This window comes from Cupressus sempervirens, chromosome 8 (genome assembly GCF_028749045.1).
Source record: "Cupressus sempervirens isolate cs-2001-9-10 chromosome 8, ASM2874904v1, whole genome shotgun sequence".
In the NCBI taxonomy this organism is placed as follows: Eukaryota; Viridiplantae; Streptophyta; class Pinopsida; order Cupressales; family Cupressaceae; genus Cupressus; species Cupressus sempervirens.
Window position 1 is genome coordinate 56,875,802 of NC_143125.1, and position 26,594 is coordinate 56,902,395.

Consider the following 26,594-nt stretch of genomic DNA (forward strand, 5'->3'; position numbering starts at 1 on the left):
GGCACCTCTTATTTCAAAATACTATATCTTACAGTGCATCTTCTAGCTTTCTGTACATTTTCTTTCATGATTTAGTTGTTTTTTTTTCTCATGTATACATGGATTGAATCTTGGCATAATGCTAGGGAAAATCCCTATAGTGTCATAGGAATATCTTGCAACAGTCACCAGTTGTTCTAACTACTTTTGCCTAATGTCCCTCATGTCACTTTTTCAGATTCCTCTCATGGAACATCTCTTGCAATAGTCACCAATTGTTCTAACTGCATCTATCTACTATCGTTAGTATCACTTAGAGATTCCTTTCATAGAACATCTCTCACAATAGTCACCAATTGTTCTAACTGTATGCCTACTATTGCTAGTGTCACTTATAGATTCCTTTCACAGAACATCTCTTGCATTAGTCACCAATTATCCTAGTTGTGTCTATCTACTGTTACTTAATTTCCCACTAAGGTTCTTCTTACTAAAGATTCCTCTTTGACTTCAATCACTAGTTGTTTCAACTGTGCCTACCTATTGTTGTCACCCTGCTAAAGAGATTTCTTTCATCCATATTATGCACATTGACACTTGACATCAATCTTATAACACAAAAAATGAACTCAAAATGATGAATTTTTTTAAAATATGTTGAGCTTTTCCTTGTTTCTTTACTTTTGTTTAATCATGTGTCTTTGAGAAACTCGATGATGTCTCTTTTTACTAGAGAAGCAAGGACTGGGGGCATGATATATATATATATATATAGTTATTTAGTTCCAATGATTTGAAACATCCACATAAAAGGGGTCTCCATTATAAGAGCCTCCATCTCATACTAGATGGTTAGGTGTACCTCAACTCCTTTTATATGAATAAGTTAGTGAGGTTGGTTCTTCTCTTTGCTTGTTGGAGTGAACTCTTTATGCTATAGTAAATATGGATACTCATCTTGCTAAGTGAATGTACAGGTCACTGCTAGTATACCTAGCACACTTCTATCTAAGCTTACGAGTGAAAGGGTTGTTGTAGACAAAATAATTACTAATTACTTAGCATAAGAAGGATCTCTTATGTGTCTGGTTTTTCTATATGCAAGAAACATTATGGTCATCCTAGCATTCATGCTTTGATGCTTATGTTAACTTGCTACATTAAAAGGGACAAATGTTTTGGTCATTCTGGCTTCTTGTGCCTGAATGCTTATAGTTAATCTTGACAAAATTAGAATAGAAGTTCTATTCATAGTCCTATGATTGCAATTTTAGTGGGGATTGTATGATGTATAAGATTTCGCTACATGCTCGGTGATGGTAATTATTGAAGCTTGGTAACCAGACCTAGGGTTACATCTAGTTTATATTTGCATCTAGCATAGGATTGCATTGCATAAGAACATGGTTTGATTGCAGCTCTACTTGCATCATTCATGATGAGGAATTATTGACTTCTTCAAAGTATCATATTTCTTCATGGCTGCACAAGATTTCGGTACTTTGGTTCATCCTATCGATCTTCATGGGAAACTTGTCATTATCAACAAAAAAAAAAAATTGCATGAGATTTTAGTTCATTCACATTTTTCATTTCATTTATAATATCATGATACACTACTTTCATACATCAAAATCAAAACTTGCATTCATACATCACATCATATTTGCATTCATAATCAAAGCATAAACATCTCGTGTACATCAAGCTATAAAGAAAGAAAGATGACACATGCAAATGGTACTTGACTCAAAATTATATATATATATATATATATATATATATATATATATATCAAAAGGTGTGCATCAATGCAAAAATGGATATTGCTTGAGCACTGTCAATCAAAAATGGTACAAAATAGGGCTAGCACACCAATCAATATAGAGCCAGATCAAAATTGGAGAAACAAATAATAAATCTTACTCTTTCCTTCCCCCTCACCTCAAGCTAGTGGTAAAGGAGGAGGAAGAGGCATCTTAGGTCTTGCGGCTAGTCATGCAGCCCTAGATTCTCATGCATATTATGAAAATTGAGGCACCTACGCGACCTCATTTGGCACAAGTGTCATATAAGCTACAAAGTAGTAAACTGCTCTAGCTAACTACAATCGTATCTCATCTTGTTTCTACTTTGATCTATGTGTCTCTCACTCTAACTACTCTCCTAGCTCTTGGGTCTCTTGCTCCTGGTCAGCAATCCAAGAGTCCCTCACTACTACCTATATCTGTAACTCTCCTAACTACCACTGTAGAGTGAAAATCTGCTCTCTAACTCTCCTTAGACTATCATGGGTCCCTGGAATAGGATGGTCCTACATTTCCCTGCTCTTCCTACTCTATCAATAGCTCTGCCTCTATCCAAGGTCTTTGTGTCTCACCTCCTATGGATCCCAAGGATCGCATCTCCCCTCACCATCACCTATTACTCATCTCACTCCCACTAGTATCTTGGTCTAATCTCATCTATCTAGTAGGAATCTAAACTTGTCTAGTCTTTTGCCTCACTCCTTGCTAGAGCTATTATAGTGGTCCCTAGGGTGCTTGTATTAGTTGTCTAGGTGCAGCCATCCCCATAGGATCTATAAACCTGGGGAAAGGATGACTCACAAAGTAAGCTTGATATCTAGTACTCATCTTGTCATCTGCTACCACTACCAAGTATTCCCACTATGTCACAACCAAGTTGTGCACATCTATCATCGATCTCCCAAGATCCAACCTTGGGAAGCACCCATAGTCCAAATCTGTAGTTAGTTGTGCATAGGATCAGTACTCCTATGATATATCCTGTGGCCTCCCTTACTATCACCATACATGAGTTAGTGGGAACCTCTCCACTATCTCCATAGATCGACCTATTAGTGTTTACAAAGCGAACATGTTCCCCAACTCCCGAGGCACATCATCCCAATCCTCAATCTCTTGTCAGGGCTGCCATACTATTTCCACTATGTCATTGAGCCGATCCCTCCACTAATTAGTCTTCCTCAGAGTTGTTTGGGTAAGTTGGCCTTTGTATCTGGAAATATATGGCTCCATAGGTTGTCGCTCATCAGCAAAAATGGGCCTCATGACTAGTAGGTGCTCCCACACCCATATCTGGGGAACATAAACCCCAACGGCCATGCTCTTCTACTCATGATATACAATCTCATGTATCTTATGAGACATGTGCACGAGCATGCAATGCCCCCACCCATATCTTTCTATGGTCTCGAACATCATCTGCAACATCCTACCCCATCCACACTCTAGTTCATGTTGGCCTCTATTAGGCATTAAGAAAAAAGTAATGAATATCCCTAACACCACTACCAATCTGTGTGTGTGTTTGTGTGTGTGTGTGTGTGTGTGTGTGTGTTTCCATATGTGTGGACTAGCTCCTCCCATGTGATGGCTCTACCCATGATCAACTCCTCCTCAAAGATGACTCTCAGTACCTCTCTACCTTTCTATGACACTATGTCATAGACCACTCTTGACCTATGGAATCGGATCCTTAGTATCTGATAGAAGTCCTTTAGTGTGATAGTCATCTCCCCCTGTGGAAGATGATAGGTGTTCATCTCTGAATGGAAATGCTCCACCAATGCTGTCAACAAGCCATGATATACCAACACTACTAGAATCCTACAAAGATATGATAAACCCAATCTATCAATGTGAACCATATCGACCAAGCTCCATAAAGTAGGTAATGGGATAAAAATCTACCATCATGAAAGGTAACCTACACACACACATGAAAACAGTAGGAAAACGATCAGTCTCTACTAAACAAACATGATTGAAGAAAGTGCAAAATTACAATGAAAAATGAAATTTCACACGCTAAAAAAGCTTGCATTTAACACTAGAATTTTGCGTGAGATTTCATGTTCTCACATGATATTACACATCTTCACATTAGGATACACTTTCTCAGGAAAAAAGTGCTCAACTATTAAGTGAAAAATGAACCAACATTAGGGTGTTTCACATGAAAGATGGGTATCCACCATGCAAGAAAACCCACAAAGCCATGTGATCAAGTACCAGGCTGGTACTTCTTCACACAAACTCTGATTGGCTTCACACAAGGAGAGACATCCTCATGTGAGAACCAACAAGTCAACAATTAAAAAACACTTTAAAGTGACCTAAACTACCTTGAAAAGCATGAAAATTGAAAGACAAAGCAAGGGTATTGAATACTTACTAGATGCCCATACTTTGCCACTTGGCTATGTCAGCAAGAGCACTCAAATCAATGTATAGACAAGGGGATCACCATTTTTGCCTCAAAGCTTTCTTCTTCACAAAAGACAAAAGTGCAAATGATTTTAAAATTACCTTATGGGCCCTTATATAGGTTTTGACCTAATTTTTCAAAGTGCTTCGATTGACATGAAAATGACCCCATAGCTAATTTGACTATTCTGAATCCATCTTCGGGATCAAATTCAAAATTTGACACACTTAACCAACATAAAAATACATTTTAAAATTTTGGGACCGATGCGATTGAATGCTTGTGTAGTCCATTTTTTGTTTTTCTGATAATTTGTGCATCTTGGAATCTTTTCAACTAATAATTTCTTCAAAATTTCCAAAATTTCATTAAAAAGTCAACTCTAGTCAAACTTGGTCATTTGGAGGTCAAAACCACATCAGATTGACTCTAGATTTTCTTTTAATTGTTCATATCTCTTCTCTATTCTTCTAAATCTCATTTTTCTTCTATATCTCCTAATATACTACTCTACATCATATTTTTGGTGTGTCATCTTTCAATTTTGTTCCCAAGGGGGTAGAATGATTACACCATTGAATCTAAATTTCAACTCAGTGTGAATCTTATGTCCTCATCACTTAGGGCATCTCATCACTTGGGGCATCTTTTCCCCTCTTCTGGCATCATTTTTCATCTATCTTATCTTTTTTATTAGCTGATCAATCTTATATAAGTTCTTGTTAGAGTTTGATGGACAAATAATAGGACAGTCTAAACCTTGACTCCTAAGGATCAACCCTCATTCTGGGGATGATTCTATGACTTGTGATAGGTCTTGTTATCCCTTTATCAATCTAGGTATCTAGGTGTTCTATCTACATTCCTTGAGATTAAACTTCATTCTAGAGATAATCTTTAAAAGCTTATCAATCTAGGCATCTAGGTGTTCTATCTGGATTCCTTGAGATTAAGCTCCATTTTGGAGATAATCTTTAAAATCTTATCAATCTATGTATCTAGGTATTCTATCTAGATCCCTTAAGATTAAGCTCCATTCTAGAGACAATCTTTAAAAACTTATCAATCTAAGTATCTAGGTATTCTATCTAGATTCTCTGAGATTAAGCTTTATTCTTGAGATAATCTTTAAAAACTTATCAATCTAGGCATCTAGGTATTCTATCTAGATTCCCTAAGGTTAATCTTTGTTCTGGAGATAACCTTTAAAAACTTATCAACTTCAGTATCTAGGTGTTCTATTTGGATCCCCTAAGGTTAAGTTTCATTATGGAGATGACCTTTAAAAGCTTATCAATTTGTCTCCATGTCATCAATTTCGGAACCAATCTCATTTTTTGATCTATGCTTCATACTTCTAATTTCTTTGAACTGCTCATACATTCATTCAAGGAGGGGCAAAATGTAATACCCCAAAATTGGCACATTGCCATATTAACCCATTTTGGTCTATTCAATCATTCCTAAGTCCTATTTTACTAGGAAATTATAAATAATCAGTACTTGACATAGGTGTCAAATGCAGAAAACTGTAATCTACATTAATCACATTATTTATTTAATTCCTAAGTATTGACTCAAATAAGCTATAATAACCCTATTGATATAGTTTAATTTAATTATAAGTTTTCACACTTTAATTAAATTAAAATGACCTCTTTAGCTAATATATAAAGGAATTAAATGTATCTAATTTAATAAGATATCTCCTCCTTTTAATTATTGAATTTAATTATTCAATTAATTAAACTTTATCAATTTATGAGGTCATATTCTATTTTATTAAATTAAATATCCTCTTCAAATCTTCTCTTCAGTTCAGAAATGGAAACTCTAGGTGAACTAAAAATTAGAAAAGGAATTAAATTAGTTAACTTCTTATTCCACTTAAAATCAAATCAATTAATTCCCTTTTCCACTCAAAAGCAATTTGTTAACTTCTTTTTCATAAGAAATATTCCATTACGACTGAGTCTCATATTCAATCTTGACCATCGATTCTATTAATCTTGATCGTCAATCAATTTTGGGGTTCTATTTAATAAGCCTTTGATTCCTCATTAAAAAGGTTGATTTGAAGTTGCATCAAACTTATGCTGGAATATCTCATATAGCTTGAAATCCTTTTTTCTAGAGGACTGGTTGCTTGCTTCTCATTCTAGGAGAAAAGGAAAAATCCTTCTAGTTAGAAGGCAACAAGTTGACCTATTGGTTATTTCAAATGAACAATCTCATGTTCATTCTAAGATGATCTTACACATAATGATCGTGTTGAGGTGTGTGTGAGGATCTAAGGCTCACATTTCATAGATATAGGTGGTATAACCTTTACTCAAAAGGTGTTATACCTCAACCTTCCAAATACCTTCTATCGGTGCTAGTCAGCTAAGCATAAGATTAGGGATTGTCCCTTGTTGGACTATAACCATCCCTCAACTTTGGAAACCAATCCCACTTTGGCCACCAAAGAAGATGTATGCACTATGGTTGTGAAAAAAGGGAAGGGTTTGGCTATGGCTAAGGTGATTTCTTTGCCTATGGATCATGGTAAACCTAGCTCAAGCTAAATACCAATCCACTCCTCTGTTCTATTTCTCCCTCTCCCTCCTATTTCAAACCATAGAGGCTAGGGGACATTGGGGGTTCCTACCCTGAATTTGCATCCTCTTTGGACTTGCGCACCACAAGTAGCATCAATGATTGCCCAACAAAAGTTATGGTAGTCTCATAGCCCTGATGGCTACAAGGAGTTTTTTGACAATGGGGAGAAACTTCAAAGGGTCATAGCTATTGATGACCCCTCTTTTGAGGCTCCCTCATTTTTGCATAACATTTTCTCCTCTCTGGGGGAGGAGGATGACATGCAAGCTAGTTTCCCATGAATTGCCTTTCATGTAATGTGTAGGGGCTAACAGACCTACCTAAAAAGTATTTTGTTCATGATAATAAGTGTTGGTTTGATCTTGATCTTCTTTGTCTCTAAGAAGTTAAAGTTGTTGGATTTCTTCTCTCCTTGGCTTGTCGTGTTATTTGGCTGAATAGTGTCATTTTTCTTCTTAGCATGAAGTTGGTCGAGGTGCTATTGTTACTCTTCTTTCCCCTTATTTAATTTCCTATGTTTTTTCATATGGTTCTGACCTTTTTCATAGGGTAATTTGGATCCTACTATCTTTTTAGAATCATTCTTTTGGTATTGTTAACATTTATGCTCCCAGTGATGATGTTGATCATTCACATCTATGGTGTTGGTTGGTAGATCATTTTCCACCTACGACATTGTTTTTTATGGGGACTTTAACATGGTTGACCTAACCTTTGACAAAGAAGGCCTTCTGCCCTTTAGGTGGGAAGCTGGAAAATGGGAGGTTTGGTTTTACATGTGAAACAAATTACGCTTTTATGACCCTAATGTTACTCACCACTTCCCAGATGGGATTTGGCTGTGCACTTGGTCCAATTTTTTAATTGGGTCGAACAAAGTTTTAAAGAGACTTGACAGGGCTATGATTTTTGTGCAGTCCTCTTTTCCTTTTTCTCAAAAGCATGCCCTACCTATCACTCCTCTACCTAATGTGATGTTGTCAGAACACTCCCCTATTCTCTTTTCTACCACTTGGTGGATAGTTCAACCTTGCTTGAGTAAAACCCAGTTTTACCTCAACACCTTTTTGCTAGCTCATCTGTTAAGTATTGCTCACATTCTACATATTTAGGATCTTGAGCCTCAACCCCACACCCATGTTGGATTCATTCAATGGTGGAATGACACTATCCTTCATATTGTGAGGTTTCTTTGCATTTATGGTAGATAGTTAACTATGTACCATAGAAGATCTTATGAAGCCAATACTCTCGATCTATGTACGACCTCTGAGGCACTTGCCATGAATTTTTTTGATATGGATTTCTAGGTTCAGCTTGCCAACCTTAGACAATACAAACATATTGAAGATAATTAAGTTGCTTAGGGAGCTCAAATCAAGGCCTGTCTCCATTGGTTGGAGGTCGATGATTAAGATTGCAAGGAATTTTTTAGTGATTTGAGGGCTTGACATTTTGTAATGGGTACTAAACACATTCGAGAAGATTAGCAGGTTTTCACTGACCTGCCGAATATTCTCCTGAATTTTGTGGGTCATTATGAGAAGGTTTGAGGGCCCTCCATTGTGCATGATCAAGCACTACAAGCATGCCTTGATGTTACTCCTAATAGGCTTGCTCCTAAACAATATGGCTTTTTTGAGAAAAAGCTAAGACTTGCAGATTTAAAGGAAGCTATCCTTTCCATGGCTAATGAAAAAGCTTGAGGATGTGATGGCTTCTCCTATGAGTTCTACAAGGTGCTTTAGGATGACATTGGCACCAATTTGCTTCATGTTTATCATGACACACAAAACTCAAATTCACTGGGTAACATCCTAACAAAGGGAATATTAAATTCATATCTAAAGCTTGCAATCCTAAAGAAATTTACAACTGACAGCCCATCACTTTGTTGAATATCTCCTACAAGATCATTTCCAAGACTCTCCATCTTAAAATTTGACATTTTCTCCCTTAGATTGTTTGACCTAAACATACTGGTTTTATTAAGTCTTGGTTTATATTGGATAACATTATTTTTTTCTGGGAAGGGATGGAATAGGCCAGACATTCTAAACAATAGGCCCTATTCTTGAACATTGATTTCACCAAAGCATGTGATCAAATTGAATGGACCTTTATTTTAGCTATGCTTCAAGCTCTAGGCTTTGGCCTAGTATTTTGTCAATCAATGCAGATGCTTTTTAGGGATGCCTCTACTTGCATCACCATTAATGGTCATCAATCTAAAGCTTTTGGGCTCTTTAGATCTATCTATCAAGGCTGACCTCTTGCACCTTCTCTCTATGTTCTGGCAGCTGAGGGCTTTGGCTATTTGCTAGCCAATGTCATTTTTTAAGGTTTTGTGTGTGGTATTTCTTTACTAAAGTCAACCACTCAACTAGTCAATGGCCATTTTGTAGATGATTCTTTCCTCACTTTGACTGAGGATGAGGAGAATATTGCCATTGCTTTGCAATGTTTGGATACTTTTTTCCTTGATTCAAGGTTTTCTATCCAATGGCACAAAAGCCTCTACTACCACCAATATTTTTTCCCAAGCCTCACTAGTTGCAACAGTATGGATGGAAATGGGTCTAACATGGTGAAATTTTTTAGTTTTTGGGCATTCCATTTTATTTTCAAGCATCCCCTATGGGGTTTTGGAATGTTGTGCTTGCTTGAATTGAGAAGAAGCTAGAGTATTGGATCACTAGGCCCCTCTCACTTGCAAGAAAGTTTCAAATGTGCTCCAAAGTTCTTGCTACTACTCCTGTGTATTATTCTTTTTGCTAGGATCCTTTAAAGCCTCATATCTTAAGCTCAAATATCTTCTCAGGGACTTTCTCTAGGCCTTTGATTTTTTGCATCATGGCTTTCATAGAGTTCCCTAGGACTTCTCTTATTTTCCCAAAGATTCTGCTATCCTTTGTTTGGTTTCTAGCCACAAGCAGGGGATAGCCCTTTATTCTAAGTGGGTCATACAAGCTCTCTCTAGAGATGAAGCCTGGAAAATTTTTCTATAACACTTCATTTCTTCAGTAGAAGGGGATTGATCTTCAAATCCTTCTTGTGACCTCTGAACCTATTTAGATTTAGGGCACTTTTATTGCTAAGAGAATTTGGAAATCCTAGGAAGCCCTCAAACCTTGGCTTCACTGGCTGGTAAGGGATTCAGAGATGGGCTCTCAATGAATCAAAAAAACCTTTTGTGGTCACCCTTGTTTGCCACACAAGGTGTGCCTTTAGCAAATATTCAAGGAGTTAGTGCTTTGCAAATATTTTGCAGGGGTGTTAAAACAACCAAAGATTTATTCTCTAGGTTTACTATGAGCCTTCACTCATGGGAGGATTTGTAGGTCCAATATAAGCTCATTCGTCTAGATCAATAAACAATTGATCTTCTAGTTTCTAAGGTTGCTCCTAGCCTATTACACAAGCTTGGAATTCACTCATCTTGCCCATAGTGGAAAAATTGGAAGCAGTACCCTACCACCCTAATGACTAGTTATAATCCTAGGCTAGGGTATCAATGGCTAGTGCCTCATCTTCTGATGGTTGATACTCTCAACCAACATTGCCATTTTCATTCTTTGCATAAGACTTAGAGTCTTAGATTTTCCACTATCTGGTATGCCATCAAAGAGCCTAATATTGCTCACTTTTCCTATTGTCTCCTTTTCTAGGATTTTCCTTTGGGCCCTTGGCTTCAACATTTGGGAGTCCTAGATCTTAGATGTCCTTTTTTGGTTAGCTTGAAAGCTTTCTACATATTTTTTGGTTCTATAGAAGAGCTCAAAATTACTAGCTCTAGATGTATGACTTTTTTAGGCCTTTTCATCTAGAGGCCTTTACTTGGTATATGATGGTTTTGGGTGATGCTCCTAGATTCCCTTTTAGATATGTTCAAATCTGGCATGCTTGCAAAATGGAGATATTGTTTAGAATCTAGAAAGATCACAATGTTATTTTATTCAATCATAGATTTCTTGATATTAACGGTCCAATGTACTCTAAAGCACATATATATAATAATGCCATGTTGCAAATTTAAGAACAAACTAACAAAGTCATATTGGAAGTGGCTCACTTGTAAGAGCTAATTTCTCATTGGATAAATGCCCCATGTACAATTGCTCAAATACCTCTAGATACTTTTTCTAGTGATTGCACTCCTCCTTGTGGTCACTGGTGAGGCTAGAGCATTTTTTCTTACAACTCATAGACCCCTAGGTTGTAGCCTCATCACCACTCTCCCAATGGTGGCTTTCATGGCCATTAGCACTTGATCTTGCCTCCTTAGGGACTGGTCCTCGATGGCTCCCCCTATTATTGTTCATGTAGGTTGGTTGTCTACTCATCATGACTCCAAGTAGGATTTCCCCCACCTAGATCTTGTCATTTCTCCTCCTATGGCTAAAGAAGGCAAAGTGGCTGATAAAGATACTGCTACTACTGACCCCAAGGATTTCTGGGGTTCTAATGATAAAGACCCTCCTTTGGCTGGCACTACTCTAGCAACTTGAAGTTCATGTTTTTCCTTTATAAGTTTTTTGATGAATAGTTGATTTCCTACCTTGGCTTGTTTCAACTTGTGGGGTGATCTAGTATCCCCTGACCCCTTTTTTGGGAATATGTATCTTTAATATTTTAATTAATGGAAAACGTCTATTCATCAAAAAAAAATTTATTACAAATGAATGTATATATATGTACTTAATATTGATGTATACATGTTGACTCGCTTGTTGTATATATGTAGAAACAATTTAGTTTTATAGATTTGATGAATACATGAAGACTAATGGTGTTGAGGCAATGAAAGAGGTAAAATATCATATTTTTCTTCTCATAAATTTTAGGTTATATTATACATTTGTTCTAGATACATATTAAATAGTTGTATTTACAAATGAGTACATGTTTTTTTTTTTCAATTTTATAGTAATTATCAACAATTTGTCTTATTAACATGTGTTATTTATCTTTTACCGATTACAACACTCTTTGATACTTCATGCAAATCCTTTCCCATTTCATTTTTTTAGGAGTCCTGAGCACCAAAGTTGGGTTCAAACACAATAGAGGCCAAAGGTATGTATGTAGAGTCTTAGTTGAATGCTCTTGTGATATTAATTTGGATTTCTTGTGTGTGTGTGTGTGAGATAGCAATCCCTAATGCCTACTCTACAATTCTAACATTTTAGTACTTACCATACAAGTTGTGCCTCATACTAGAATGAGAGATCCAGCTAGGTTGTAGTATTTTTTTATTTCTTACTCTATTTGGAATCCCTAATGCCACTCAATAATGCTAACATTTTATCAGTTACTATACAGGTTATACCTCTTACAAGCATTGATTCATTAGTGGTTGTACCTCCTACTTAGCATAGGAGATCTAGCTCAAGCTGCATTACATTTTTTTTACTCCATTTGGAGTCCCTAATACCTACTCTACAAATCTAACATTTTATTGCTTACTATATATGTTGTGCCTCATACCAACATTGATTCATCAATGGTTGTACCTCCTACTAGCATGGGAGATCTAGCTTAGGCTATAGTACATTTTTAAATTTTTTACTCCATTATGAATCCCTAATGCTAACATTTATCATTTACCATACAATTTATGCGTCATACTAGAACTGCTTCATCTATGGTTTTACCTTCTACTAGCATGGGAGAGCTAGCTTAGGCTGTAGTACATTTTTTGTTTTTGTAACTCTATTTGAAAACACTAATGCCACTCTATAATGCTAACATTTTATTACTTACCATATAGGTTGTGCCTCATACTGACACTAATTCATTAGTAGTTGTGCCTCCCATGAGCATTGATTCATCGATAGTTGTGTCTCGCATTGCTACTCTACCTCATAATTTTATTAGAAGACACACCCATCAATGAAGGAGCCCATTACCATTATCATTTAGTCCAATAGTGGGACAAAGGATGAGGTGATGAACAACTCAACTATCCACAATTTAGAACTCAATTTCTAGTTATTTTCATATTACTTATAGATAAGATATTTGATAGTGTATTTTAATTTTTCTTCTGTAGACACCTAACAAGTCATAAACTACATCAGAGGCTCAATTATGATGATCCTGCATAGTCATAGATACTGATAGTGATATACATATGTAGTTGTTGTCATCACATAAGATTGACATATATTTGACTTTTGTATTATATATTCAAGATTTGTATTGTGCACATCCAACATTTCTATTGTATGCATTCAAAATTTGTCGAGTATTTGACTTTTCTATTGTACCAATGAGACATAACATCTTTTTTAAACTATGTGATTATATGACATAATACATTGTTCATTTTGATATACATTAAACTTGGATTTCCATCCAACTTGTTCAATGTGTGCATACAAACTTGTATTTTAGCTTACTTTCTTGCAATTAATGAAACACATGAATGTTCATAATTCTATACAAAAAATATCACATGTTTAACAAATTAATTATAACTTGTAATCATATGTCACTTAGTTTGATGTAATAAGACATGAAAAGTAAAAATATGTGATTATTTTTGTATTTCTGTCCAAGATTGCAGTCATGATAATGCTCAGAGACCCTTAAGGACACTTCTATTTAGTATGGTTAATACTATCAAAGGGACATTGTGGATGAAATGAGGTTGGTCCTAGGCTAAACTTGACCAACTAGAGCTAATGGAGGAGATGATTTGATCCTAGGACTAACGGATTGAAATATACACAACCTTGCTCATTTTAATTGAGCAACATTGCAACTTTTGGCAATCAACAAGATACAAATGCCAAATCCAAACAAAGTTGAATCTCTAAAAACTAAGATAGGTTATTGTAGGCCTAGATAACATGATCCTATAGCACCTAACAATTCATCAATACCTCACATGAGCTTCGAGAAATTCTTGATCAAAGATCGTAGCCTAATGGTGCTTAGAGACACTTAGGGACGCTTCCATTTAGTGTGGTCAATATTATCAAAGAGACATTATGGCTGAAATAAAGTTAGTCCTAGCCTAAACTAAACCAACCAAAGCTAATAGAGTAGACAATTTGATCCTAGGACCAATGGTTTGAAATATACACAAGCTTGCTCATTTTAACTAAGGAACATTGCAACTTCTGGGAATGGATGTGGCAATGGGTGAGATACTGATGCCAAATTCAAAAAAAAGTACAATCTATAAAAACTAAGATAGGTTCTTGTAGGCCTAGATAAACATTCATGTATTACCTAATAGTTTGTTAATACCTCACATGATCTAAGAGAAATTATTGATCAAAGATCAAAGTCCAATGGTGCTTAGAGACCCTTAGGGATGCTTCCATTTAGTGTGGTCGATATTGTCAGAGGGACATTATGGTTGAAACAAGGTTGGTCCTAGCCTAAACCTAACCAACTAGAGCTAATAGAGATGATGATTCAATCCTAGGACCAATATTTTAAAATATACACAACCTTGCTCATTTTAACTGAGTGACATTGCAACTTTTGGTAATAAGAGAGATATGTATGCCAAATCCAAGAAAAGTCAAATCTATAAAAATTGAGATAGGTTTTTTTAGGGTTAGATAATGTAATCCTATAGCACCTGACACTTTGTCAGTACCTCACATGAGCCCAGATAAATTCGCAATCAAATATTGCAGCCCAATGGTGCTCAGAGACTCTTAGGGATGCTTCCATTCAGTTTTCTTAATAACATTGGAGGGAAATTGTGGCTTAAATGAGGTTGATCCTAGGTTAAACCTAACCAACCAGAGCTAATGGAGCAGCCATGGATTGCTAGGAAAAGCCAAAATTGCTCATTAGGTCCTAAGTTGGTTAAAAGTTGCTCAATTAGCCAAAACTTTCTCAATAGGTTAAAAGTTGTTAGGAATGGGAAACTAAGGTATCAGGTTACTTAGCAGGTCTGAGCAATATTAATTAGGGTCCTTGAATAGTCCTAGATGGACCCATTTGACCAAAAGATGTGAAGAGAAAAAAAATACTCAAAAGTTGCTCAAAAAGTTGCTTGAGCAACTTTTGCAATTTTTGCAAAATGTTGCAAATAGAGGTTTGGGAAGTTGTAACTACCCATGCTCAAGTATATGAGCATGGGGAACATATTTGGAACTTTGACATTTGTTTGTAACTTTTCACCAATTTGGTCAAATGACCTTCCTATCATCTCAAACTTAACCACATACCTTACCTATGGGAAAAAGATAACCCTAACACTTTGTAGACCATATTGATCTCATGATGACATCATCATCATGTATTATGCCAATCAGAGGACTTTTTTAAGCCTAAAAAAGGGTGACATAGTGTGATAGAAAGGACATGGTCCAAAACAACCCACCTAAGCTTTGCATATGTTGTAAAGAAGCCAAATGGGTATCCAAATCTATAATTTATTTTCCTTATTTTTTTGGAAATTTGGGAGAAAAATTCAAGAGGATAGCCATCTAAATCCATATAAGTTGAAGATAATTGAATATTTTTTTAAGGATATCATCAAACCTACAAAAAAGAGTTAAAGAGACAAATTTAAAACAAAATTATAACAATAATGCACAATAATATATCTATTATCAATTTTATATACAAAATTTGGCATCTAAATATGCACATATTACATGTCTTCTCTGTTTTATATAAAAAAAACTTGGCATCTAAATATGCACATGTGATATCTCTTATCAAATTTTTATACAAAATATGGCATATAAATATGCACATGTTACATGTGTTATTGATTTTATATACAAAATTTGGCATTTAAATATGGACATGTATCATCTGTAATTATATTTATATACAAAATTTGGCATCTACATATGCACATCACTACAAATTTGTAATGTTTTGCATAACATATATACAAAATTTTCAAAATTATTCTACCATATGTAGAATGATTAAGCTATATAGCACACAATCAATCAAAGGAACCTTCTAGATCAGCTCTAACCCTTACTGTATCAAGTATTTCCTTGTTATCAAATTCACGTGCATTCCACAACTTCCTATTAAGAGGCATACCATGATACATTATCGATTGAATAATTATTGCAATAATAAGGTTAGAGTAATGAAGAATATGTTTGTGTGTCTCAAAATCCTAAAATTACCACATGGTGAATTCTTGATAGGTTACCTACATTTAATTGTAAAGACAATTTAAAGTCAAAATTGATACATTATACATGACAATTTGACTTAAAGAGATCTTCATGGTAGGGAACAAAAATTTATTACCTTCTAAGCCATGTGCCTATCACAATAATGAATCCTATTGGGTACTCAATATCCTCACCATCAATGACTACAACTATTAGTTTCTTTTTGGGACCAATACACCGACATAGAAAATAAAGTGTTCCTTCATCATTATTCTCATATGTAATAACTAGATATACATGATAGGTAATAACTAGATATACATGATAGGTCTTCATTATATAGAAGGATAAGTTAATGGAAAAATTGAAAGTTATCTATTTTAGTGAAGTATTAAATTAATAACTTAGTACCTAGTTCAACTAGGTTGGATACATGCTCAAAATTTGTTCATGCTTCAACCTAGTTGAGTTGTAGTGTTCTAGGAAGTTGATATGAATCAATTGTATGAAAAAGTCTACAAGACCATTGGTCAATCAACTCTTTTTATTAACATTCATCCCATAAATGATGCATACATGAAGAGAAAAAGCATGGAAGCTTTCTAGTATGAATAGCTAGTGACATTGCATTTGAACTTCAAAATGAATGCATCTCACTTGACCCTGTAAGTGTACAACAATCTTGAAAATTTTTAATGTTAAGTTCACATATCAACCAAAAATATCTAGAAACCATAAATTTACCTATATTTCTTGGTCCTATTGTAGAATTTCACCATTGGAAAATTGTTTTAGTATTTTGTAATATTGTGCAATCTTCATACTTGAATTCCTCTTTACTAAGGGCTCTTTTCACACATGCTCCAACACTATCATGCTCTCCCTTTCCATGTCTCACCTCAATGAAATTCCAAAAAAGTTGAACTCCACTTGTCAGATGCATCCTACTCAACCAACAAAACATCCTTTCATTCTATCATATCATAAAATTCTATTTGAGTCATATCCAAAAAATGTTTTGCATGTGGCTCACGGTTTGTTTTTCCAATTCATCTTTTGACAACATCTTTTTGGTTTGGTGAAGCCCTTGTGTAGTCATGCCAAAAACTTTCTATTAATTTTCTTAGTGCATCAACAATAACTCTATCCTTACATGGGAGTCTACCTTGGAATGATAAAAAAAAGTCTTATTAGAATTATCAAATTTCTCTCACCTCACTAAGGCTTTAAGTAACATTTTTCTACTTATCCTTAATGATTTTCTTTTTTTCTTACAATATGAGTTTTTTCCATTTTCTTTCCCATTATGGTTGATCTGAGGACTTGTCAACTTGTATTAGCATCTTTAGTACATTCTTTTAAACTAATGGATTGGTGTGCATCAAAGAGATTTCTAACAATGATTTTTCCACTATTATTTTCAAATGTTCTTAACCACAAAATTCTCATTGTCTCTCTAAATTTCAGATTTTTAAGCATTCCAACAACAAGTTGGCATCTTCCACTTTGATTTCAATTTTCAAAATTGTTATTCCAAATCTTTTGAACAACTCTCCTACAATTTCTTTCTGACATTTTATCTTGCATTGGCTTCAAAATATTTTCGTCAATGTCAATTAGAAACTTTGGTCTTCTATGAATTATTCTAGATGTTGATGTACACACATGCTCTATATTTTCATTACTTACATCATGTGCATTCATCATTTCAACTTGAAATGTCACATTAGGGGCATTAGGTGACGTAAGTGTATTTTTCATAATCATTTCAATTGGGGTATGTTGAAACATTTTTTTAGTCAAATTAGGTGCATTTACAACATCAATATCAATAGATAGATCTTCATCACTTACATTGGAGGCATTTGATGATGTACCTTCATCTAATCTCCTCATAGACTCCCTTATTTTTCCCTTTGCTACCTCTCATTTTTCAATATTTCTCTCTTATTTTTTTCCATGATTATAGATGCAAAGTACCCTACAAATAATAGCATGAATAAAATAATCAATAAAATACAAAATTAAACAAATTTTCATGATTATCTTATGCTCAATCATAATATACTAACATAAAATAAGATGTTGGCACATGAAATATATAAAATTATGCATTTCAACCACAAGAAACCTCACACTTGCATACATGGTTTAGAAATACATATGAAACAATAGTAGAATATGGTGGGCCACACAAAAACAACATAATAATCATTGACATGTTTTTTTTATTTATAGTTTTCAATAACCCGATCAGGTTTTGTATAACCAAATCTAGTTATTAAGTTCTAACTACATTGTCCATATGGAAAAATAAACCAATCAGGTTTTGTATAATGTAATTGGGTTTTATGTAACCTAATCGGCTTGTGTATTACTACTACAAAAAGGTATATTGAAGGAGGGAAGGAGTGATGAAGATAATGAGAGGGCGAGAGAGGGTGAGGCTAGGATAAAGAGATAGAAGGAGATGCGCACGCGCGCGCACACACACACACAGACATAGAGAGAGAAAGAGAGAGAGGGGGGGGAGGGAGGGGGGTGTGGGTCGAGGGATGGGGGGCGAGATTAGGGGATAGGTTAAAGAGAAAGAATTAGAAAGAGAGAGAGATATGATGGAGAAAGGATTAGGGGATAGGAGAAAGATAGAGAGGGGATGTGTGTGTGTGTGTGTGTGTGTGTGTGTGTGTGTGTACATGCTAGGCATAGAGGGGATGTAGTCATAGATTATACAAACACTTAACTCTTCTTGATGTTGTAGTTGCATTTTTGGGGTGATATAATCAACCAACATTGCTAATGATTTGTGTACATGCTATTGAACACAAGGGATTAAGAGAAATTCATAAACTATGGGTGAAATGGGAGATTTTTGGTATTTTAATATTTTTCACATAGTCAAGCTACATGGCATAGAATGTATGCATTATGTTCCAAACTACACAAATCTAAGGCTCAAACAATCCATGTCATAGTGTGTACATGCTATAGTGTGTGCATGCACTTCAGTACATATACACTATTGCTTTTGGATGACTAAAAATATTTTTGGCATCTTTTTCGTCTCCCATCTGATGTAACTAGGTCCACATTCCTAGGTTAGGTCTACTTACCCAACCTTCCAAGGATTATTCTAAGCCTATAGGGATACCCAATGTCCCTATTCCCAAGGGGATTCCTCTCTCCTATCTTCATCTATAAGACCTAATTCATTAATTTGATTTTCCACTTCTACTCCTCAAACCCAATCTAGTCTTCATGCTAGGTAATTCTTACCATGTTTTCCAGAATGGTATCAACTACCTAGTTAGTAGTTCCACACCTCCAATCAGGCTTCTACACATTGGCTATACATTTCTTGAGTGATTTTGGTCTTTTTCCCACAAACTCACTTCACCAATCTATCAATCTCCCTTTCTAAGCCTACTAGCCCTAGAGCTCCTAATTAGGTCTTGTGTGTAGGTTTTTCTATATGAACCTTAAGAACTTGTGAAAAAATCCCAAATATGATCAATGATCCTAATACCCTTTTCAAAGACCTTTAATATTTTGTATGTTTTAGGTCTTCAAGTTATTCGTACACCTTTATAGAAAAATTTCATACCTTTAAGGGTTTTGGAGACTTGATTGCAACATTTCTCATTTGGTCTTCAAACACCAAGCAAATGGAATCACCTATTCATCCAAACTAACACAAGGATACATCATACCTTTCCCCACACATGCAACACCTAAACTGGTACACACCAATCCAACTCACCTTCTTACAAGCACTGCAACAACATGAATCACCTAGCAAGGTATGGTAGAACTCACCTAGGGCATGCTTGTAAAAGTAGAAAACCTCATTAATGGCACTCCAAATGGCATATGTATAGTACATATAGGATGAACCTCTATATATTTAGGGTTTATTCTACTAGTTATGTGAGAATTTTATTGCTAAGATTCTCATTCTTTTTTGCCTCTTTTTCTATATATTAAGTTAAAATGCTCTATTGCATCATTTGGTTGGCTCAATGTTGTTAGAAAAAATTAAATGGATTTTGATCCATGTCTATTTCAAACCCTTTTAAATCATGTTAATATATCATATGAGGTATATGGGCATTATATTTTGTCATTAAGGTCAACTCAATATCTAACCATTTGTCTTTTGGTCATTGATGATGAAGATTATTGAAAGAAACTATGATGATTGAAGTATGAAGATAGTTCAATATAGTTGAAAGGAAGAGATTATTGTCTAGATTCTATTGTATTGTGTTGTATTAGAGACATGTTGGTACAAGGTTTAATGACATGGAAGTAGGAAACATTGCATGCAAGGGGTTGTGATATAAAAAGAAAGAACATTGCATGATGTAGAAGTAGATAATATTGCATTATATGAAAATAAAAACAAAAAACCATTGTCTGAGAGAATTAATTGGGTTATAATGAAAGGACATTTCTTTCATCTCTTAGCACCAAATGTACAATGATCGTTATTAGCTTCTTTGAGATGAGATGACACTAGAGTAGAGGTGATGTTGTTTCCACAACTTTGTAGTCTCTAAAGAATTAGTGTAGTAAAAAGAGTTATGTATCTATAGTTTGAAGGAACTCTTTACATTTTTTCACATTGGATAATTTGGCCTTGAAATTTTAAGCACATTTTACATATGATTTGGGTACATTGTAGTAGTGCACATTCACATTCTTAGCATTGTAGTTGATATGGTTGGTATCTATAGGTGGTTGATAGCTTAGTTATCTATCAAAGTTTGTCTTGAAAATTCTTCACATTTCTCTTCATTGATATTTTAGGTTTTGTAGCTTAAGGACATATTTATAATGTATTTGTTGTGTCTTAGTTCGATTTTTCAAAAGGTGGTGTTGTCCACAAGTAGTTGTAGTGATTATCTATGCTTTAAAATGAAGTGTTTTTGTTAGCTATGTTATGTCAGTATGATCTTGAAGTGAGAAGAAGAAGAAAAAGGGTTTAAAGATGTATCTAAATAGTCAAGAAAAGTCTTGTTTTTCTTTTCATTATGCTAGATGATTTATTTGTTGGTGCTTTATGTTTAGAATGTATATTTCAAGGTAATTACTTAGATCAAGGCAATGAAAGGTGTTCATCAACTTGTGATGAATCCTTGGGTATCATCTCCTAATTTGAACATTGTATTGCATTGATTTTGGGCCCTACCTTCGAGTGTGGGGATCCACATTAGAAATATTCATCAAAAAGATGTTTAGATTGACTAGCATATCACTAGATATATCTACACATTATCTTGTATATTATATTGTAAAAATGTATTTTTTTATTTATTCACTATTGTCACAAATTAAACATTTCTATATTCATTTATAATTTTTCTTAAACATAGAAATATAAATAAACAAAACCCCTAATATAAACACTCTACAATAAAAACAATTTGAACCTAAACAAAGAACAACATTACAACTTGAACATTTCATGACCCACAGCAATGTAGAGAAATCCACTTGACTTCACCTAACTAAACTAATAGAAAATTATATACTCTACTCTTACAAGTTCCATCTAAGAATATCTTGGGGGTAGGCGCCTGGAAATCTTTAGGGAGGTGACACAATTAGTATCATAATACAAGAGTCACATTGTGCGGCTACCAATCACATGAATGTTTCTCTATAACCCTAACACTCACAAAACTATCTTCTTTTATCATCTTTTATTGTCGAAACTGTCAATGCTTTTGGCCCCACATTCGCCATTAACATCTGGATAAGGAGATTCACTTTAGTTGGAAAAAAGATTGTATTGTAATTTTATGTTATCTCAGTCAACCACGAATCATGCGTCCATTAATAAGATATTTATAAACTTAAGCCCTTTTTCCTGGTTTTTAAAAGAGTGAACAGGCCACTGTCAGAGGATTTTGGAAATGGTGAATTTAATGGTTATTTTAAGGGAATTGGGTATGTTTTTGGATCGAGTAATGATGGGTTAGATGTTAAATGGAGGCTTCTTCTTTCCAACCAAATCCTAAGTTGATCATGGCTCACTGCATACTCAGACAAATATCTCTCGAACAAAAAGATGGCTAAGAAGGATGGTAAGGACTCTTTATATTGCTAGAATCATGACATTTAATAAAGCACGGCCTTTCAAGCCGATGAACATTAAGCATTCGAGATTGGAAAACTAAAAGTTTTCTAAATGTCGGATCTTTGTGCTTTTCCACAATTCTGATTATTAAACCTCGAGTAGAACAAATATATATATTATAATACTGTTATAATTAATCTCTAAGTTCCGTTCTCACTTACTTTTAGTATTTTCATATTTCCAAGTTATCACTTACTTTTAGTATTTTCATAGTTCCAAGTTATTATATTGAATGCAATATAAAGAATCAGTTTTTTAAATAAATGATAGTTAAAAAATGACCCATTTTGTTTAAGGTTTATAGTTAATTTGGTTTAATAGAACTAGTAATATGAGATATAACAAGTTATCTATTAATGTTCAAAATTCTAAAAGCACATTTGGAGTAATTTCAAATCTAAGGTAAGTTTGATGGATTTGATCCTCTATATGTGGTTATTAGGTGAGAGATGTCTTTATGCATACATCCATGCATGCGCACGCACACACACACACAGAGTCATTGTAAAAAAATACCTTAGGGTCCTAAGTTGTTGTAATATATCATAGGACCTAATGGGTTCTAGGTGGTCCTAGGACCCCTTAGGACTTGTTATGACCCCTTAGGACACATTAGGGCCTCTTACAACACATTAGAACCACTTATGAACCCTTAGAACACATTAATTGTCATAGGACACACTAATGTGTCCTAAAATTTCCTAAGGGATTTTAGTGGATACTAAGTCTCCTAAGAACCATTATGACCCATCATGACCACTCGAGACCCATTAGGACCAATTAGAAGCCCTTAGAACACATTAATAAATACAAGACACACTTTAGCATTCTAATGTGTCCTAATTATATCTAATGGGATTTAATGGATCCTACGTAGTAGTAGGATAACTTAGGATTCATTACAACCTTCTAGGACCCATTAAAACCTATTAGGACATGTGTATGTGCACCAAGATGGTTTATAAAAAGGGGTGTATAAGTGGACTAATTTTTTCTAAAATTAGGTAAACCTAGTCTTGGAAGATCCATTTGAGGGTTATGCACTCCAAATGAGAAAATGCTAAAAACACAAAAATGGTATTACTATAAAGCTAGTTTCAAAACTACTAAGGGTTTTTTCAAATGGATAATATTAAAAGGGTTAAACCCTATGTGCACAAAAAAAAATATTCCTACATTTTGTTGAAAAATATAACATACCTATTTCCATGCACTCAAAAAAAACACACTTTATATTTAGAATTTTGAAAAACCCTTTGGTAGGATGATAGATAAGAGTGAGATATAGAATTTGTGTACTTTTTAATAATTTTTTTATGAGTAGCTTTTTTTCTATGATTTTTTGAAGTGACTGAATCCAAAAATTCTTGTACCTCATTGTGTGCTAAGCATACCTTGCATCAAGAGCATCTAAAATCAACAATATTTTTTTAAAATGTATAAAATCAAGTGTAGAATAACAATATGTAATTTATTTTCCATTTGAGTAAGCAAATAAAAATTTATTAAAAAAGTGGTAGACATATACAGTCTAAGAGGACTATCAAGACACTCGTATAGAAAAATCAACTTCACAATGCTAAACTTGTCCAAAAATATATATATATGGTTAGAAAGGTCAAAAAGTGTGTGAGATTATGGTGGTAAGTTTAGAGATACCCACTTCACCATTTGTAAACCTGATGAAGTCAAAGATGAGAATTGATCTTAGAAGTTGAAAAAAAGTCTAAACCAACAAAAAATGTAGGGAAAATATCAACCCAAGCCTTTGGGTAGTTAAGCAAAACTATTACCAAGCATAAATGCAATCATAGTTTTTTTTTTAATGAAATACAATTGCATTATGATTTGTATGAATAAATTGTCATACTCAATATAATGTGATCATGTTATGTCTAGTATGACTTTATCAAACATATTGCATTTGTATTATGTTTATGTAAAAGTATAGTCAATTGTTTAAAGGCCTAGTAGGCCTAATTATGACCAATTAGTGAAGAAAATACCTAAAATTAAATTAATTTCATTAAATAAATGATTGGAGGGATGATGCTCAATAGGTTTTTATACAAAGATTCAAATGCCACTTCTATCAAGGAAAGTTCAGCTTCTAGAACTCGAACTATGGGTCTTGGAATCATTCAGTTTGTTGTCCATCCAAATGGAAGCCCTTATAAGGTAGACCTAATTGCAACACAATAATACAATGTAAGGTTAGGATATAGGAGATAATGACAAACAAGGAAACCTATAGAAATATTCTCTTGAATGGCTAGGAAAATTATTGGAGCTCTTACCAAGATGAAAGAAAAAATAATGCTTGACATTGATGGCCAATTTAGTGTTGATCTTGAAATAATGAAACATGTTTTATAGTCCAATAGTTTCAAAAGGCATCTTCATTACAAGTTTTCAATGATAGACTAGTAGTTGGAGGCGTTATCTTCATCACAAATTTTCCATGAAAATATAGTAGTTGCAAGTGTTATCTTCATCACAAGTTTTCCATGATAGTACAGTAGTTTCATGTACCATAACATCAAAAAAATTTCGGTTACATGAGCATTGAAGACCTTCAGTCACTAATTTAACTTCTACTAGATGGTGAGTCTTCATCATCATCATCCGACATAGTCTTACATGCTTATCATGTGTTATGTGCAACCAATGTGAATGTTAACTAGGTCTTACTTGTCTCAACAATCTCAACAATCATTAGAGCCTGTCAATATGCCACCACAACCAGATTAGGAGGGGTTGGAAATGCAACCATCATGATCATAAGTGGTACACTTAATTTAATATGTTGCAAGTATTTTTTCACTTGTAAACATTAACTTGTCTGCATTGTAACAAATGTTTGTATAATTATTTGGGTTTAAGTATGTAGTTATGATTTTGCATGTTAATGGGTTATATAGAGCTTATCATTGAGCTTCAAATTTCTTTTTTCACATAGGTCCTATAAAAAGACAAGGAGTTCTAGTTAGGATAAAGCCTCAAAACTAGCATGACACCAATTGAGGTGAGATGGATCTAAGATTATTGCAAATCCAATGAGTCTATCTGCTTCATTGACAAATATAAGTGCTTCCAAAGATTTGTTGGCTCTAACATATCGAAATGGGTCATGACAATTCTTACTGTGTCAAAAGAGATATTAGGACCCCTTAAACTACCATTAGATCGCTCTAAATTTTGTTTCTAAGTACATGTGCACTGGATAGGTACCTTTTGTTAGTACTTGAGCTACTAGTACATGGTGAGTATTCATCATCATCAGACATCAGAAGACATCTTCAACACAATATGATTACTAGACATGTGTATATTTTACTTCTACAATGGGATATTTTCTTTCTTGTGTCATGAAGCTAGGTGATCCTTGGAATCCATATTGCATATATTACCATTAGTATCTGGTATCCATCATTACTTTAGGTACTAGTATATGGTGAGTATTCATCATCATCATATGATATAGGCTCACATTCATATCATGTGTTAAGTGCAACCAAGGTGAATATTAGCTATGCCCTCCTAGTCTCAACAATATTAGGAATCATTAGAGCATGTCAATATGCCACCCTAACTAGATTTGGAGGATATGGAAATGCATCCAATATGGGGTAAATAATGTTGTTTCCATAAAATAAATATTTATTTTGAATTTCTAATGAAGCTTCTATAAAACCATCGAATCCCAATTCATAAAATTCTTCAAAGTGGCAAGACTAAGAACAAGAACATACTAGTTGGATCTAATGTACCAAAAGGGGTCATGGGGTCATAGTGTATCGAAAGGGACCTTTGGATCCCTAATACCCCATAAGATCCCTTAAAATAATGTTTCTAAGTACATGTTCAATTAATACCTTTTGTCACTACTTGAGGTACTAGTAGATGGTAAGTATTCATCATCATCATTTGACATCTAGGCTCACATGCATATCATGTGTTAATTTTAACCAAGGTGAATGCTAACTAGGTCTTCCAACTCACAACAATCTTGGGAATAATCAACACCTATCAATGTATGGTACTATCGTAGCTCAAAAACTACCACAAGCAGTAGAGAAAAAGGAGATGTATGTTTCAACTATCATCTATTTGCATGGGCTTCTAGTAGGACAAGGTCCATTCAAAAAATGCATGTATGTGATTATCCTTGGATATCTTGCCTATCTATCATTCTAATTATCAATAGATAGAAGACATTAAATGGTTAGAGGTATTTTGGATTTTATAGCTTGTGAATTCGATAAACTCTTTGCAGTTATGTACACTCTGACAATAATAATTTAAGATGATAAGACAAAGAACATTACAGTGGCTATTGATTTCCATGTACATTGGTAAAAGACATCAAGTGGATTTTGATACTAAAATATGATACACACAACCCAATAGAAAAGATGTCCTTAGCAACTAAATTTTCTAAGAAAGCTGCAAAGTTTTAGATCTAAAGGCTATTCTTCTACCAGATCTAGATTTCAACTCTTTTTTGGATCTAAAGGTTCAATCAT